This window comes from Mastomys coucha, unplaced genomic scaffold, assembly GCF_008632895.1.
Source record: "Mastomys coucha isolate ucsf_1 unplaced genomic scaffold, UCSF_Mcou_1 pScaffold9, whole genome shotgun sequence".
NCBI classification, from domain to species: domain Eukaryota; kingdom Metazoa; phylum Chordata; class Mammalia; order Rodentia; family Muridae; genus Mastomys; species Mastomys coucha.
Window position 1 is genome coordinate 36,112,668 of NW_022196915.1, and position 19,988 is coordinate 36,132,655.

General features: G+C 41.1%; 1 protein-coding gene and 1 pseudogene across 1 annotated transcript in view; one reads left to right on the forward strand and one right to left on the reverse strand.

Annotated features, from left to right (window-relative positions):
• Positions 1-19,988, reverse strand: part of Slc35f4 (solute carrier family 35 member F4) — a 241,260-nt gene that overhangs the window by 101,395 nt on the left and 119,877 nt on the right. The window lies entirely within an intron of this gene.
• Positions 13,209-15,814, forward strand: LOC116085121 (annotated as a pseudogene).

Consider the following 19,988-nt stretch of genomic DNA (forward strand, 5'->3'; position numbering starts at 1 on the left):
ATACATATATGTTTATGTGCAGATGCATATAATACAAAGAGAAGAAAATAATACTATGAAGATGCTTTGTAATCTCCTTTATATCTATAAGAAAAGCAAATTAGTGGCTGACACTAATAATATTCTTCTTTAGAGAAATCCATAGAAGTATAATTGCTTTTGAAGGATGAGCACCTTTTAAAAAGGTTCTTAATGCTTTCATCCCACTGTCCAACAAAGGCTTTTGATTTGATCTTTTAGTTCATTACTACCATTGTACAGTGTAATAACATGGCATTTTGAAATCATTTTATGAAATCTTCCAAGATATGCTGCTGCCGAAGCTTACATTTCACAGAGCTATGCTGAGCAAGGTTCCAGCCCAGACCTCAGTGAGGGACCATGTCATATCTGTAACTGAATCCCAAGAAGATGACAGCAGATACAACAAAGCCAAAATGGGACTATATTTCTTCAGTGATCTCCCCTGGAGTGTGTTGATCAATCTAGAAATCAATGAACTGGTTAGGGACAGTGACCTCTAGGCACTCACCTCTTTACCCAGGAAACAAAATTACTTTCTGTGGGTGTAGATATTGTAGAGACGAAAGTATTTTGTAGCAACAAATTGTCTATAAACATGTATTTTTACATGTGCTCTTACTTATCTAAGAGGAATCCTGCTTCCCACCACAAATACTTCCTAACTTAATGAAAAAGTCTACTTGATAAGAACAAAATAAAGATACAAGATTTAGGAACCATTTTTTCTTTTATAGAACTCTTAAATCCCAATGGAAGTGTGCAGGGAGTTGATGAATATGTCACAGAGTCCCTAATGGTTTTATCATTATATTCCTCTATGTTCAATCCTATTTTCTCTTGGTAGAAAATATTTAAAAAATTCTGGGCAGTAGTATATGACCCAACCTAAAAATCTCTTAAATGCAAAAATCTCTGGTTAGTAGTAAACAAACAACAAACACACAATGACTAACTGATGAAACAAGTCTAGACATAATTTTCTATATTGAGCCAAGTCTCAAAGATAGGTAGCTTGGGCCATCTTGTAAATCAAAATTTTCTATAGAATACATTTATTTATTTATTTATTTATTTATTTATTTATCTTAGTTTTTGGATATTTTCTTTATTTACATTTCAAATGTTATCCCTTTTTCCGGTTTCCCCCTGGAAACCCCCTATTCCATACCCCTCCCCTTGCTTCTATGAGGGTGTTCCCCACCCAGGCATTCACTCCTACCTCCCCTCCTGGCATTTCCCTGTACTGTAGCATAGAGCCTTCACAGGACCAAGGGCCTCTCCTCCCATTGATGCCTGACAAGGTCATCCTCTGCTACTTATGTTGCTGGAGCTATGGATTCCTCCATGTGCACACTTTGGTTGGTGGTTTAGTCCCGGGGAGCTCTGGGGGGGGGGTGGTTCTGGTTGGTTGACATTGTTGTTCTTCCTATGAGGTTGAAAACTCCTTCAGCTCCTTCATTATTCATACCAAAAGAGATATCACTCTGGGGTCACCATCTTACTTTAAGGAAACAACAACATATCTCAACTGTCACACTCAAAATTCCCATGCAAGAGGAAGAAAGCAGATTGAGATGTCACCCATATTCCCTAATGGTAGGGTCCCTCAGCTCTTGGAGTCTATGGGAAGCTGGTGACACCAGTAGATGGAAATAAGTTAGACAGATTTCATCAAAAGTGAACAGTTCTAGTTCTTGTCCTTGTCCCAAAGGAGAAAGCATTGCTGGTTCTGTGCAGTCCAGAGGCCAGGGATTCCAGAAATGAGTTCTTATTTCTTGTTATGTCTTCTAACTGAGCACTCATGCCTGTACATGAGGGTGTCACTGAAACCCCATTCATCCCTTTAGGGGAATCACCTTGGAATTGGATCTCCAGGTTTTAGTGTTGAAAATGGGTTGTATGTATTCTCCAGCATCAGTCTATTTTTAAATGTTATTAGAATCTCAGCTTTCAGGGGGTTACAATAGTTTTGGCTGCCATTGAGAATAGTACCATTCTGACCCACTGCAAACATTAAAAAAATTACATACTGTTGTTTTCTCTCTCAAGAGTTGATCTAGCTAGGACTGTCAATCACATGGCCAGGATTCCACCCAACAGGAAACCTGACTACCTAAAGACATACTAAAGAGAAGGGAAGAGGAATTGTCCCTTTGGTGAATTAATACACTTATTCTTCTAGGGGCCTTCCCTTGGTGCAGTTCCCTACAGAGACACTGACAGAGCTTTAGCTCTGCAAAACCTCAAACTCACAATCCTCCAGCCTCAACCTCTGCAAAACCTCAAACTCACAATCCTCCAGCCTCCGGAGTGCTGAGATTATAGGCATATTCCAGAGTGTCTAGCTCTGTGAAACTTCTGTGTAAAATTAAGTCTCATTGCACAAATAATTTGTTTATTCTTTTCATTGTCTGCATTCCAGGAACATAAAAGAGATCAAATGTGGAACAAGAGTGTAAGGAAGAAAGCCCTGACAGAGAACACAAGCCTTAACTGCAGGGTGATGCATTTGGAAAGCCATTCACTTAAATTGATAGGTAGTAGATCTGAGCCTGTCCTAGTCATTATACATCCTTACACTTTAAATAATACGCTGTTACCACTGATAGCTCCGTATATCTGCCTAAGTGACAGGTAGGTATTCATGTGAAAATTCCAAGTAACTTTTTGTTATCTTTGATTTAGTTTAAATAAAAGAGTTTATTCCACAAGTTGGTAATGATCGTTTGTCAAATTGTCTTCTCTGCGCCTCTGTCAGAAGAGCTTATATTAACAGAAATGTGGAAAACATGTCAACTTCCAATCCAAATATTTTAGGACTGAGAGTTTTCAAAACTAATTTGTTCCAGACTAGTGAAGTACCGTAACAGCCAAACATCTTTTCTTTTCAAGGTGCTTTTCATTATCAGTAGCGTTTTCCTGATAGTGTTCCATGAGAAGGACCAATCTAATTCCCGTCTCCTCTATGAGCACATTTGAGCAGAGGAGGCAGGTTAAACTTATACAGATAAAATGGAGCCTCCAGCTGCATGTGCTTAACAAACTGACAATTTAGAAGAAAATGGCTCTCATAGGCTCATAGGATATGGCACTATTTAGGAGGTGTAGCCTTGCTGGAGGAAGTGTGTCATTGACAGGGAGGGGGCTTTGAGGTCTCAGATGCTCAAGCCATACCCACTGTGGCAGTCTCTTCCAGCTGCCCATGAATCCTGATGTAGAACTCTCAGCTATATCTTCAGTACTATGTCTGTCTGCATTCTACCATACTTCCCATTATTACAATATTAGACAAGACCTTTGAACTGTAAGCCAGCCCCAATTAAGTATTTTCCTTTATAAGAGTTGTGGTCATGGTTTATCTTCACAGCAATAGACAGCATGGCACAACAGCAACAACAACAATAACAACAACAACAACAACAGAATTTTAGAATAATGCAGACCAAGTCAAATATTAGTTTTGCTACCTGCCAGCTTTATAATATTCCCTGAATATTATTTTTATCATTTGTAAAACGGGTGAGTGGTACTGTCTTTGCAGGGATGAATTTTGGTAAGTGAACAAGTAGAAGCGTAGATACAGGCACAAAATAGATGCTTATATCTCTACCTGTTTTCATCTGCCTTCCATATCTTATTTTAAAAAAACATCAAATGACAATGAGAGTATGTTCCCATCTTTGCTACTAGCCATGAACAAACACCAGTGTACCAGGCTGCAGTGCAGGGCTCTCAGACGACACAAGGCAGTGCAAGTTAGACATGTGCAACCCTCAGATGAACTGCTTGCAAAGTGGCCAATGGATACATGTAATTATTCCATCCAAAGCATGAATAGAGGCAACAAATCCCAACATGTGGGCAGTGGGAGAGGTAAGCCAGTGTGTGCAGTGTTAAATCAATTTTCAATAAAATCAGGAGTTAAGTCTGCATAACCCATATCGTAACCTTGTCTATAAACACTTCTCTTTTTTCTTGGATGTTAAACTTAGCATAAGCTATTTTTATTTTTATTTATTTATTTATTTATTTATTTATTTATGTGTTTGTTTGTTTTATTTATTGTGTGGATATGTATGCTCATGCCTTGGCATGTGTGGAGGTCAAAGAATAACTCCCGGGACTCATTCTGTCTTCATCATGAGGTGTTTGGCCTAAGGATTGAATTCAGGCCACTAGTCCTGACAGCAAGCACCTTTACTTACTGAGACATCTCACTGGCCTATAACAAGTATATCAATACTTGTTTTTACTTATTAGCACAAGGCTAAAAAGCTACTCCAGAAATGTGGTGCATTTCTTCAAAAGGGAACCCGAGAGCTTAAAAGATTTGTTTTCAAATTGCTTTCATGGCATTTCAGCATTTTCTATTCTACTTGAGCAGTTTGAAAAGAAATACATTAATGGGCTCTTTCAGAGAAGGCTACATAGGCATGACAGTGAGCACCACCCCCAACCTTCAAGGTTCCCTGCTGGAATTTTCTATCCCTGACATCTCAGATCCCAAACTAAGAATTGTTTAGCAAAATGTTTCTCACTTATTCTAAAAGAAAGGACTATTTATTTCTCTATGCTGGTCCTAACATTAGAGAATACCAAAGCATCTTGTTTTGAAAACAAGATGTAGAGAAAAAGAGCTCAAAAGATGACCAGAGTAGGTGTCTGACTTCTTGTGGCCACTTGGTAGCAAGTTTCTCATCACATCTTTCACTGGCCCCATGAACCTCTGGCCTGAGGGTTTGAACCAGGTCCACATGTGGCTCTGATAACATTTCCATGGGACCTTGACTTCTGAGGTCACATGGCCATGGTGCCTCTTAATAAGGTTAGAGCCAATGCCATATCGTGATTCTTGTCTTTTGACAGCTCTTCAACAGCCCAGAACTCATCCTGCTTTTTTGAGGACTCCATGGTGGCTTATGAGAGGATATGGCTCCTTGACACTTTCTGACTTGCCACCATTACTCTGGTTGCAGGAAAGAAGGAAGAACTGATTAAGAAAGAAGAGGCATGTGCATTATGGTTTTATAGTTTGGGATCTGGATAACAGCAGTAGGAAGTAGAAGCAAGGTTTACTCTCCCTACTGGGACCGCTGTACAAATTAAGAGCTTACTTCTGCATATCTGCATGGGGAGCCAGCTAGAATGTCTCATTTCTTTTTCATGTTGTATGTATGAGAGAGAGAGAGATCTCCTGCCCTTAGTCACTCCCTGCTTGAAACACTTTAGAAGCTCTCTTTGCATACAGGTGGCCCATCAAGACTTCCTGCTACAGTCATCGAGGAATGCTTCTCAGCCAGGGTCTCTTTCCCAATTATAGCTAGACCGCAGCCACCTCTGTGCTGGCCCTGGGATGTCACCAGGAATGCCTTATTGAACAAATAAGGACAGAGAATAATATGAGAGTCTGTGCTGTCTACTCGTCAGGCAGTATTAGACAAGGCTCAGGAAACTATTCTGTGAAGGAGGAGAGTTGATAAATGAGAAGAGCCTGGTCCTAACCTAGCACTGATTAGTTGCAGCATCAGTGCTAGCATCTAATTTACAACACAATGAAGCAAAGAACACTGGTGCAAGCATTCAGACAAACAAGGCTATCGGGATTCTTCCACATCTGTTCCCTAACTTAAAGACTCAGGAGATATCAGCCACAAAGAAGCCCTTAGTCTAGAACAATAGGCAATAATTCTGATGCATAGACACCATAAAATCTTCCATCACTTGTATATGACTTGGGTTGATTCACATTTAATCCCTCCAACCAAGGACTTCTGTTTCCCATTACAAAAGGTCTCTAGATTTTCCCACCATCCCTTGCTAGCTCCACAGTTCTAAAACTTGCCCACAGATTCCTTAGTCCAAACCTTTAGACCTTGTCATCTGTCACCTGTTGAGGGACTGACACACGGTTTTAGGTATTTTTGTAGATATTTTCTGAAAGTCAGTCTTTTCTCTCCGCCTACAGGTTCTGAGGGTACCATTTGGCTTCTTTCTGTTTTGTCTCCTCATCTTCACTGCCCTTTTCCATGTTGAAAGCAAGAAGCAATATATTCAGGCACAAAAAGGAGGGCTCACATGGCTAATTCAACTCTGTTTCCTCTAATGTAACTACCTTTTGCATCTCTTTAAAATGAACAAGAAGAAAATGTTCAATTAAAAACAGACCAGCAGAGAACCTTTTTTCCCCCCTATGCTGGAAATATTTTCAATAACATCATTCATTTAATATGTATTTGTTGAGTCTATCATATGGCATGCCCCACCCTAACCACAGAAAAGACAGATGCCCACTAGACAAATGCTCTTCACCTTCCAGGATCTTACAGTGTGATGTTAAACATACTGCCAGGGGTGGAGGGTTTGGGTCACATGGCTAAACATGAAGAGTATCGTGAAGAAGAAATTCAGAAGCTAGCTGAACATCTGTCAGGTGGTGTAAGTTACCTTAGGTGGTTGAGAGAGCTTCTTGGAGGGAGTAAAGTTTAAGTTGAGGCTTAAAGGATGGAGGCTGGGATTTGTAAGAGGGAGGATGGAGAAGCTGAGAGGGATGGGGAATATGTGCAAAGGGCATGGAGGCAGGTGCTAGGAAAGGGGTTACATGTTAGTCTGGGTGGCTGTGGCAAAATGAGCTCAAGACGATGCTGGAGAAGCAGCCTGATAATGGAAGAACTTGTGAGCAATTAATAATGTAGGTTTTCTCTTTATGTGAGGATAATATGAGTGTCTGTGCTGTCTACTCCCAATATTGTTGAACACAATAGCCAACACAAAGCTATTGAGGGCCTGTGAGAAAGGAAGTGCCATTAGCAGGTTTAGAAAATCTCTCACTGACTGCAGTGGAGGAGATGGATTATTGAGGGTATGCATACATGAGGGGAGACTGATTTACAGTCAGAAACTTAGTCAAAGCAAAAGGCTGGTGGTGATAGTGGAGAGAGAAAGCAGCATAGAGCAATACTGAGGAAAGGGCTGGCTCGAAGTGGGGTTGGGAGGATATGAAGAATGAACGAGGTAACATTTTGTCAATTCAACATTACAGGGCGTGGTAGATAGATAAACGAGGATATTACTTCCTGAGAAAGAGAACATGGCATGAGGGCATTGCTGGAGCATTGGGAATTCTGTCCATTGGTTTAATAAAGAGAGAATAGTCAGGACTCTCTGGGTCACATAACAGATTCAATCACACCTACCTGCCAGCGTGAGACAGCAGATGGATAATGCTGATAGACAAAAGCAATGCCTCTCTTCTGGGATTAACTTGATGTTTAGGGAGCTGTCATCTGATGTAGTTTACTCTGAAACTTTCCTGCAGCTTCCAACAATAAGACTCTAGGGAAGGCACATAGGGATGTGCATATCCACACACGTTTCAGCCGGTCAGCTCCAAGCGTGGTACAGAAAAGTGGCAAACTCCAGGAAAGAAACTCAAGCTACATGCAGTGCAGTGCTAAGATCAAATTAATCCCATGTGCCCCAGAGCTATTCCAGGACTATTGGAAAACACTTTTTCATTTAACCTAGAACCTGCCATGAAGTTCAAGTTTAAAACCTGCTTCACACTTATTTATGCTAACACTAGGGAAGGCCAGGGATAGAGCACAGTGTTTGTTTCTAATTTTAAATAAGAAGGCAGGTTTCTCACTGTGGAAATGACTTAGGCAAACAGGTACACAGTGTGGCATAGGGAGGTGCCACCCTAGATCCTTGATGCCTGTCAATTGCCTCTATCTTACACAGCAAAAAGGCCCCATGAGGGGCACTGCAGTCTCTTTACCAGGGCCTGGATGCCCGTACTTTATTTTCTTAGAGGCAAATGTACCTTCTTCAGGCTCTGTCCCCTGCTACGGAGTCCCACGTTGACTGCTTTGATCCTGAAGCTAAATCACAGCTGTAACCTGAAATGGCATCAGTCTCCTACACAACATGGTATTGTTGTTCTCAAAGTATACAGTCTGATCCTGAAGGTCACTTCAAAGAAGGGATTTAGTTTACTTGGCTTCAGTCTGAAGTTGGTACATTACTTGTATTGATGGAAATGTGCTGGCGGTGATCAGTAAAATCATGTAAAGATACAGAGTCGATAGAGTTAGCTACTAGCTTAAGTTAATTAGTCTACTAATTTAAGACTTATTCAAGGTATCAGTATAAATGCCTTTATTTATTCTTTATTTTTTATTCTTTTTGACAGTCTCATGTAGGCTGACCTTGAACTTCTTTCGTAGCCAAGGTTAACTTGAACTTCTGATCTTCCTGCTTCCATTTCCTTTGCAAGTTCTGGGACTAGAGGTGTACAGCACCATATCCAGGTTATGGACTACTGAGAATCAAATGCAGGGTTTCCTCACGAAGGAGAGTAAGCCCTCTACCAAACAAGCTCCATATCCAGCCCGACAATGTTGTGTGTGATTTTTCACACACAATATTTTCCATGTGAAGATACACGAACAGATTGGCTTTAGTGTGGGTATTTTCTTCTTTTCCTCCAACCTCAGGGGAAATTTATACCTCACGTTTAATTACCTTCTGTGCTCACTGCTATTTTGGAACTGCTTTAACAAATAGATGTTTTTTTTTCTTTTTAAGTATAAAAGGAATATTTTGAATTTATATGACATAATGATGAAAGAACTTCTAAACTGCTGCTCAAAGTAGAAGCAATTTATAATGCATTTAATAGAAGATTTAAAAATTCAGTCTTTGGATAGTCGTCATTGACTAGAACAATAACTCTCCACCCATGATTTTGAAATAAGCATTGTTCTTGATTTTGTTTTCTATTTTCTAGTACCGTTAATTTCTTGAGAGAGTCTACAGTACTCCCGTGAAATACTTTACACGAGTAATCTTTGTTGTCAGCTAGAATGAGAAGTGTTGAGGAGATCAGTGAAGTACATTCCTGAGGGTTTCAGAGAGAATCAACCACCTGAGTATGGGTGCTACCATCCCGTCTAGGGCCTGCATAGAATACAGAAAGAAAACAAGGAAATGCTCATGCCACTAGAATTCCCTGTGTACTTGTGGATTGGGTATGAGCTGTGGTAGGAGCTGTTTGGTTCCACGCTCTTCCCATTACAGTGCAATGGCACCCTTGAGGCGGTGACACCCAGAAATCTTCCCTTCTCCAGTTGCTCTGCTCAGATGTTTGGTGTGAGAGAGGGAGGCTGGTCGGCGTGTCAGCTGAGCCAGGAGTACCTGTTCCAAATCCTGAGGTCTTTCTCCTTTTTTTTTTCAGCTCTGTGCCCCACTTCAACAAATCTCCCAATTCTGCTCAGTGTCCCTCTTAAGTAACTTTTTATTTTCTCCGTTGAGCTCTGTCCTCATGGCTAAACCTTGGATTCAGCCTTATTTGTCATCAGCCCACCCTCCAGGACTCTGAGCTCGTGTTTCTGCCTTGAACCTTTCTGCCGTTCAGGCAACCCTGCACAGCACTTCCAGGCTTCCAAAATACATACCTCACTTCATCCTTTCACAAGGCTTAAAGGTTTGAATGACATTAACCTGTCATACAACCCCATCTTTAGTAATTTAGCATAGGCTAATGCACATTCTCTTATTCCAATCTTGCTTGCTACTATTAACTCATATCACACAGTACACAGCATAAAGTAAAATATACATGGGTGTCGTAAGCCATTTCATGAAAACAAGGCCCAAGCATTTACCAGACACACCAGACTTAGGGAAAGATGAGCCTCCCTCCCTCCCTCCGTCCTGTGCCTGCATTCCATAAAGTGATCATCACAATGATATGACCCTACATCAACCCATCATGTAATACCTGGTGTATGTGTCAAGGACCAACAAGCAAATCACTGTTCCTGGAGCTTTGGCTCAGCTTGGTTCCCACTGTTGACACAGACTACCTGCACACCCTATCTGAACCTGAGTCCTCCCCGTTTCCTGCTCTCTTAGCTGGACTCTGTAGCTTTACTCTCAAACCTGATTTCAGCAGCATCTCCCTCTTAGTACTAGTCTGGTCCATTATCTCAATACAGACTCTCTCACGATACTATACCTTAAAGCAGTAAATCTCAACCTGTGGGTCACAATCTCTTTGGGGGAGGGGTTGAATAATTCTTTCACAAGGGTTCCCTCAGACCCCTGGAAAGCACAGGTATTTATGTTCTGATTCATAATAGTAGAAAAATTACTAATTGTGAACTAGAAACAAAAATAATTTTATGGTTGGAGGTCAGCACAACAGGAAAAACTGTATGAAAGGGTTACAGAATTAGAAAGGTTGAGAACCACTGGCTTAAAGAGATAATTGAAGATTCACTGTTTGTTTTTGTAACTTACCATGCTACTAGATGTCATTGACAAGTATTAGAACAAAGAAAGATCAATGACTTTAAAGAAGTCACTTGTACCTTTCATGTGTCCACTAAAAATCTCAGCTTAGTACCGGCTTAGATATTGTAAGAATGCTGTGCAAAAGACTCCACACTGCTGACCCCAGGCTCCCAAACATTCACTCCACAGCCCTCTTTCTTTTGTATTGTGTAGGTTTTCCTTTGGCTTAGCCTCCTTGTAAATAGCAAATAAAATGATAGGGGAAAATGCAATCTGGTCCCTGATTGTGTAGAAATAGAAGAGATGACTTTGATTTTGTTCTTATGGTGCCTCTTCACTGTGAATAACCTTAACTTAATAAACCAAAACAACAACAACAACAACAAACCAAAAACAACAAAACAAACCCCACTACTGCCTGTGTTGATTCGGCTCTAAAAAGTGGCAGCAGCACTGAATGAATTATTTCATCTTTCTCTCGTTCATTATTTAGATCCACCCGCTTCTGCAGTGACAGGTACCTAGATGTATCTCTTAAGTCTGTCAAAAATATTGCCGTTGCCTTGTGGGCTGAGTCTGCAGATACAAAAGGGCCAGTGCCCTTTTAACAAAAAGATTTTCTACTTCAGACCAAAATGTCATATTGTGTGGTCAAAGACACATGCTGTTCAGAATATAGCTTCTCTGAATTGTGGGAATAGTTCCCGGCCCTGATGCTAGGGTATATTGTATTTGAATTAGTGTAAAAGTGAGGAGTACTGGTCCAAAAGGGGTTATTTTCCCTCTTAAACTTTTCAAAAATAATACCTTGAAAGCCAAAGAGATTATTTGATGCTACCTCTTAGTTTTATGGGGGAAATATGACAACCCAGAGACTTTTGAGTCCCATGGCACAACCCAGATGATCTTCTGGGAGTTAAACTGCTGAGGGGAGAAAGTAGTGATGCACTTTACCCAGCTTCTTCTTTAAAAGGTGAACAGCAGCTGTGCCTACTACCCTCATGTTCCACAAAGCCCTGTGTGACAATTATGGTCCCGTGAAATTTTTTGAGCACCTGAATTATTTTCTAAAGTGACATAAATTATTTTGTGAGCCTGTTGGTAGGGTTAATCCAGAGAGTTCCTTGCCCCTCGAGGTAAATCTGCTAGAGTTTGTTTTGCAGGAGCCTTCCTCTTTTACAATAGCCAGAGGCAGACCTGTGGTCTTTCTTGGTAGGCAAGATGCTCAGATATCCATCTTAGTCATGGTCTCTTTGAGTATACTTTGAGATCAACTTTCAGAGGGAAGTCATTCTCTTATATATTGGCAACAAAATAATAAGAGTTCATTTCTTTTAAGTCAGAACCAGGATTGATTTTTGCTATTCACAACTGAGATTCTAGCAGATTCTACAAGCAGACACACGTACTAATGAAATGTTCCTACATGTGACCAAAGCAGAGAAAAGCCAAGTCTGCTGTCATTTGGGTTATAAGAGCTGATGGGGTTTTGTCAATATTATCTTGGAGTTAAAAAAAATCACCAAAACCAGAAGCTTTTTAGAAGAATAAAAATTCAATTTCAAGATAAAATCCAAGATGAAAAAGCAACACACATAGTCTAGCTAGACCCAGCGCTAGATGAAACTTTAAGAGAGAGCTGTAAAAATCAATTGGAAAGACATTATTGCCATCCAGACACTCATTTAAAATACTTTCTCTATATTGTTATCTCATCTCTGCTTAATAGTTTCAGAGTGCTCAATGTTTCTGTTTGGAATTAAGTGTTTTGAAATGTAAAAGGGGATGAATTATATAACGGTTAAATGAAGAATTATGTCAGGAAAAAAAATCACTTCTACAGTTGAATCTTCACTAAAATGCCTTTGAAGTATATCACTGCCTCTATTGGTAAGTATGCTGTAATTACAGGTTTTTGTTTCTCAAATTCTAGACTTAAATCAAAACTATGAAATTAAGGCTCAAACAAATGACAAAAGGGACTTCATAAAGCTAAAATTGTTCTGTGCAGCAAGGGCAACAATTGACCAAGGGGAGAGAAAGCCCAGAGAGTAGGAAAGAATCTTTGTCAGCTACACATCTCATAGAGGATTAATGCCCAGAATATACAAAGAATATACAGAAACAAAAAGAAAGGAAGGCGACAACAGAATTAAAAAATGGGTTCTGAATCTGAACAAAGAATTCTCAAACGAAAGGAATAAAAAATGGCTAAGACAAATCTAAAAAGTCTTTAACATCTTTAGCAATCAGAGAAATGCAAATTAAAACTCCTTTGATATTTCATTTTATCTTATCCAGAATGGCTAAGATCAAGGATACAACTGATAATAAATACTGGTGAGGATGTAGGGAAAGAAGAGTATGGCAGTGGGCTTGCAAACTGCTGCATCCTGTAAGGAAATTAGTAGGGAGAGTTTTCAAAAGGATGAAAAAAATCTACACATATGACCCGTCTATACTGCTCCACAGCATAGACCCAGAAGACTCAACATCCTACTCCAAAGATACTTTCTTGGTCATGTTTAATGCTGTGTAGGAAATGGAAGCAGCATAGATGCCCATCAACCAATGAATAGATAATGAAAATGTAATGTGTGTTGGATAGTTTTATGTCAGCTTGACACAAGCTAAAGTCATTTGAGAGGAGAGAACCTCAATAAAGAAAATGCCTCCATAAGATCAGGATACAGCAAGCCTTAGAACATTTCTTTGCTAATTAGTGATTGATGTTGGAAGGGTACAGTCCATTGTTGGAGGATTGAGGGTGGGTAGTCCATTGTGAGTGGTTTCATCCCTTAACTGATGGTTCTGGGTTCTGCAAGAAAGCAGGTTTTGGAGGGAGTGAGGTGACCCTGGCTGCTAAGGAAGGGTAAGGCAGAGTAGTCATGGGGGCGCACCTGACCTGGCTTTATTTGTGGGATGCCTCAGTGGAGCCAGACCCTGAGAAGATGCCCAGCTTCCTGCCAGACATCGGCTTTCCCGAGGGCAAGGAGCGAGTGATGGTGGCCACACAAGAGATGAGCGATGCCCAGCTGACACTGCAGCAACGTGACTTCTGTGCCCACTACCTCATCCGGCTGTTGAAGTGCAAGCGAGACAGCTTCCCCAACTTCTTGGCCTGCAAGCACTAGCAGCATGACTGGGACTACTGTGAACACATGGACTATGGGAAGGAGTTTGAACGTGAGCAGCAACTGCTCCAAAGGAAGAAGCCGAGGGGTGGACCTATCAGTGAAATAAAAGCTTTGGGTCACCTGCCTACGAAAAAGAAAAAGAAAAAAAAAAAGCAGGTTTCGGCAAGCCATGAAGATGAAGCCATTAGGCAGCACTTGTCCATGGCCTCTGTATCAGCTCCTGCCTTCAGGTTCCTGCCCTGCATAAGTTCCTGCCCTCAGTGCTTTCAATGATGAACTGTTATATGGAACTGTGAATGAAATAAACCCTTTCCTGGAAGGTGCTTTTCATCTGGGTTTTTCATCATAGTAATAGTAACCCTAACTAAAATACCATGCAAAGATTTATAAATGTTGTACCAACAAGTCTTTGGAAATCAGAAGTTGAGTCCCTGGCTACAGTGATCAGGCAAATGGGAATACAATACAAAGTTTAAGAGCTTCAACTGGACCAGCAGAAAGTACCTGAAATGAAAGGTTTTACAAACCAGTCTCATCTGGTAATAGGACTGAAGTCAAGAGTTCTCTGATTGATCTTCATTGGAAGGAAAAAGCTGCTCAGAAAAGGACTATCTAGAACACCATACAGCAAACTGCTGACACAGGAAGATAGAAGTCGCTGTCAATTTCTAACAGTTTAAAACAACTTTCCAAGTCTGTGTGGGAACCAAAACATTCACTTCAAAGTTCACACTGCTTTCTGAAAACAAGCCGCCCGCTCCTTTCATGAAAGGTTTTAAAGTCTTTGAAGAAAATTATCGTGAGACCAAAACAGGAAAACATATTTTGCAGGTTAAGGTTTCTGCAGTTAAAATAAGAGTAAGTTCCTGCTTTTCCCATGTTATGTCCTTGTAAGTAACGTTTTCTATTTGTAATTAAGAATAAGTTCCCGTTTCTTAGATCTGATGTAAACTGCAACGTGTGTTTCAACCTACATTAAACTTGTGATCCCATTCACACTACATACATCCTTACCCTTGCTCTGTCCCTTTCATTGAATCTTTCTAACAATGTAGAACATCCAATTCTCTCACCCCTGTGAACACTTTATCTCTTCTATAAAAGGGACTTCAAGAGGCTAGGAGGGGTTGCTCTCTCAAATCCTGACTTAAGATGAGCCAGCTGGCCAGTCCCACAATCCAGCTTGCTCTAAATGAACAATTATGGATTTGGTCTTTTCTTCTTGTGATTCTCAGGTTTAAGAGTTCATGAATGGGGCATTGGAATTAAAGGTTGAAGAAAGAACAGGAATCCTGATATGAATATAAAGTCACCGGAGGTGGGGGGGGGACCCCAATCATCCAGATATTTATCTCTAGACATGGCTAGCCTCAGTTGATTTGTAGCTGGACTTAGCTTCTTCTAGTGTGAGCCAGTGGCCTGATCACAAGACTATGTAGGCCATATTGCTCTTGGTCTACAGTCTGTTGGCCCCAAGGGTGCACTTTGAAATGGAAGTTCCATACTGAGAAATACAAGCACATTTTAAAAATCTGTTCTAGGAGCTGGAGAGATGGCTCAGTTGTAGTTATCTTTTGCTACTCTTCCAGACGCTGGAAGTGAGTTCTCAGCACCCACCTCACGAGACCCACAACTGCCTGTGACTCGTGCTGCAGAAGATCCAAAGACCTTTTTGGAAAGGAGGGCATCCCTTCCCCCACACAGACACAAATAAATAAAAAAGTAAGATCTGTTCCAAAGAATGTCCATTTTCTTTACCAAAAATAAAACAAAAAATCATTGTGCTTTCTAAAACTGGCTTATGTAGTCAAAGATAAGTAAAGAGATGTTCAAGTATACAGAGAATTTAACTAAAATGGGAAAAAACAAAATCTTAGACTTCTTTTTGAAAAATAAAGTATACTTTTTCTATCAATTAATTGATAATGTTACAGAAGATATTTTTATATTAGAAGGCAAACACCAAACCTTTGAAGAATTTGTTTTGGTTTTGTGCTTTTGCTCCCATTTTGATTATGGAAAAAAAAAAATCTCCAGGTACCTTTAGGCAACTTTAGTGTGGTTACTTCAGGGCCTGGGTGTGACAAAGCCACTTTGCTGAAAAGGCAGCATGTTACAGAGGGCACTGTCACTACTAGTATTTGGCACACCAAACATGGATGTATTCTTGCTACTTTTAGAATGAAGAGGAAAACAAGGTTGAACGGGCCCTGGAAATATCTGATCAGCTCACTCTCACCCAGGATTCTCATGCTTTATTTGGCACCATGCTCAGCATTTGGAGGCAGAGGCAAGAGGATCTCAAGTTGGAGGCCAACCAAGGCTCCATAATGAGAAGTTGTCTAAAATATCATTAAAAAATAAAAAATAGTTTGGGGTAGGGAAAGCACTAACTTAATAACATATACGAAAGCATTTCTGGGTTTGATCCTCAGGATCCCCACAAAAAAGCCAGGTACAATGGTGGACACATGCAACCACAAAAAAGCCAGGTGCAATGGTGGACACATGCAACCACAGTGCTGGGGTTGGGGGATAGGGACAGATGTCCCTGGGGCTCAATGGCCAGACAACTCAATCTATTTAAGTGAGATCCAGGCCAGTGAGAAACTCTACGTCAAAACTCAAAGCTGAGGGCTTCTGGAGAACAACACTCAAGGCTATCCCCTGGACTCTAAATACACACAATATATACACCACTACTGTACTAGGGGGACTATTGCTGTGCTGAAACACCATAGCAAAAAGCAACTTGGAGAGGAAAGGGTTTGTATTTCTTATGATTACTTACCACTGTTCATCACTGTAGGAAGTCAGGGCAGAGACTCAAACAGGGCAGAAACCTGGAGGCAGGAGCTGATGCAGAGTCCATGGAGGGTGCTGCTTATTGGTTTGCTCTTCATGGCTTGCTCATTTTGTTTTTGTTATAGAACCCAGCCTAGGGATGGTGCCACCCACAATGGACTGTGCCATCCCCAACCAATATCTAATTAAGAAAATGCCCTACAGGCTTTCCTGTAGCCTATTTTTCTCCATGAGGTTCCCTAATGACTCTAGCTTGTTCAAGCTGCGCACGCGCGCATGCACACACGCACACACACACACACACACACACACACACACACACACACACACACACTGTAGGTGCTTTTTGAGGCAACAAATTTCCATAGAAAGATGTCGACCTCGGTTGGAGTTCACTAGATATTTAAAATCATGATGTTGTGGAAACTGTGTTTGGAAGACAAACAGACCCGAGTTGGCATGGTGCCTCTTGTCTAAGCCTCTACCTTGTCACTACAGGACCATTATTAGTACCCAATAAAGTGACATAGTGTGTCAAGCACATAAGAGGTACTTAATAGGCATCTTCTTCTCTTCATTGTTCCTTCCCTAAATGACTTTTCACGTAGTCACAAAGGAAACACACAGAGACAGCCATGAAGTTGAAATCAGAAATCTGAGTGACTTTTTGGTCCTTCACTGGGGCGAGGCATCTACTGAAATATTGGTATGGTAGGGTTTGTGCTGTGTCCAGAAATCCCTCCCCTGCAATTCATATATAAAGAGGACCCAAGAATACACTGGCTTCAAAGATTGAGCTAGGGCAACACTGGAAGAGCCACTGTAGAGATTTATTGCAGTAAAATCTGCCACGTGTTCCTTTTAGTTATTCTCTCAAAAGACTATAACATATATAGAAAATAGAAACAAAACAAAACAAAATCCAACCAACCAGCCAGCCAGATAAACAAACAAAAAATCTTGCTAGAAAGGAAGAGAATCCCATGACAAGTAAACCAGGGAAAACCCTTCAGTAGATCAGGCTCTTAATTGCCTTTCTCTAGCTTAGTTCCCAGATTCAGTGGAACAGTATTTTAACTGAGGAATGTCTGAGTGGTTTCACTGCCTGTGAACCCTTTGTGCAGAGCATATCCCCTAGCAGGCTGGTGCCTGTGATCAGCAACTCCCAGAGGAACAGTAGCCTCTCTGATCCTAACACTCACTCCCAAAGCAGGCAAGTTCTAATAGCCATCAAAGGTACCATTATTCTACAAGGGATCAATAGCTAAGAATACCTCCTATAAATACCTGCTATGTGATGGCTATCCATACTTGAGGCACTGACAACACAGAACACTGAGCCATTTGAAGGTCTCTCCAGGTTGTATTTCTCAGTTGTAGCACACTTGGACACTTTGTTATATTTTCCTCTCAAAAAAAGTGTGCTCTGCTTTCCTTCCTCCCTCTGATGTCCTATAGCCAAGAAGATGGTTCTACTTCGAAACCCCAAACATTAAAACCATTTACTGAGGGTTTCTCAGCCCTGTAACCAGCTTCCCACTCATTGGCTTAAACCACCAGTGATTTATTATACGAGTGCTGTGTGACAGTTTTTGACTCTGCGGGTTGGTGGGACTGTTCCTACCCTGGTATCAGCTGAGCTCACTCATGTACTTGCATTCAGAAGGTTTAAGATAGCCTCACTTATGGCTCACAGCCACCCCTTGAACTGAGTACAGGGTTCCCAATGAAGGAGTTAGAGAAAGGACCAATGAAACTGAAGGGTTTGCAGCCCCCTAGGACGAACAACATCATGAACTAACTAGTACTACCCTCAGAGCTCCCAGGGACTCAACCACCAACCAAGGACTATACATGGTGAGTCTGATTGTTCTGGCAGTATATGTATAGTAGAGGATTGCAAAGTCAATCATCAATGGGAGGAGAGGCCCTTGGTCCTGTGAAGGTTCTGTGCCCCAGTGTAGGGGAATGCCAGGGCCAATAAGTGAGAGAGGGTGGGGTGGCAAGCATGGGGAGGGGAGAGGCAACAGGGGTTTGTTCTTGTTGTTTTTGTTTGTTTGTTTTCTTGGAGGGGAAATTGGGAAAGGAAAAATCATATGACATGAAAATAAAGAAAATATCTAATAATAAAAAAAAGATAGCCTCACTTACATCTGCACTTGATAGGTGTATTGGCTTGGGCGTCTCAGATCTCTGCTTAGCCACACATCTTAATTATGTGGGGCTAGATTTTATTTTTTTTTGGGGGGGGACTAGATTTTCTACATGACTGTGCTGGATAGTTTTATGTCACACGGTCATAGCTAGAGTTGTTTGGGAAGAGTGACTCTCAACTGAGAAAAATCCCTCCATAATGTGTTTAAGAAAGCAGGCTTCACATGTGCTGAAGAGCAAGCCAGAAAGCAGCACTCTTCCATGGCCTCTGCTTCAGTTTCTGTCTCCAAGTTCTTGCCTCGAGTTTCTGCCTTGATTTCCCTAGACATTGAACTATAAGCTGTAAACTGAAACAAACCCTTTACTCTTCAATCAAGTTGATTTTGGTCATGATATTTTACGAGAGCAAAAGGAACGGACGCTAAGTAAGCCATTCTCAGTACAGCATCTGTGCTCCAAGGATAGACAGCAAAAAGTGCAGGGATTCTTAAGGGCTAACCTTGAGTCAACAAAATGTTATTTACATTATACACCACAAAACAAGTCCAAAGGCTAGGTAATTTTCAGAGGTTGGAAAGTGGACTCTGTCTCTTGATGGGCAAAGGTGACAGACATGTTGCAAAACAAGGCAGTGAAGAAATATTACAATTATTTTTGAAATCAATCTACTGTACAGAGTTCTAAATACCAGGAGAAGCCACTTGTCTTCCTGCTTAGATTGAAAAGAGTCCCTCCTAAGCCCCAGACTCAGCTGGATGCCCCTGACTATGATCTCCTAGGACTTAGAGTCTAAGCCTTTGGTCTGAATTGTAACATGCTTCACAGTGTTTGATTTTAGTCAGAACCCTCTATCCCTATTTACACATAGAGGTTTGAAGAAACAAAACAGCTACATCGTTCTTTTTTATTTTGTTTGTTTGTTTCTTTGGTTGGTTGGTGTTTTTTGTTTTGTTTTGTTTTTTGTTTGTTTGTTTGTCTTTTTTGTTTTTGCTTTTAGTTCTGTCAAATCGAGAAAGTATGTGTGTATTGTGTGTGTACTGATTTGGTAAACTAGAGCCCAGAAACATCCTCAAGGCCTATGGATATGTGGAGGCCTTAGATGGGATGGCACAGTAGTCATCTGTTTGCTTCTCTGGATGTCGCTGTGAGCAGAGCTCCTTCTCCACACACTCAGCAAGTTTGACAAGGAGCCAAGAAGTAACTCAACAGCAGTAGGTGGTAGTCCAAGCCTGGACTGACACTGAAAACCAGAGCTCTGGTCTGTGCTGTGGGTATGTGCTGTGATCTAACTGTGAATCTGAAACATCTACCCTTCCTTATCGGTCACTGTCTTTGTGGCAATAGTATAACTGCCCACAGAATATGCAGAAGATGTGCTGATGTGTCTCTGTTGAGATAAAACAGGGGGCTGAAGCATGTGTGGCTCAGTGGAAAAGGGCTTGCCCACTGTGAGTATTTCAGAGGCCTGAAGTTTGATCTCCAGCTAGAGGAAAAGGAGAAGAAAGAATGAGAAAACACATACACGTCCACACACACACACACACACACACACACACACACACACACACACAC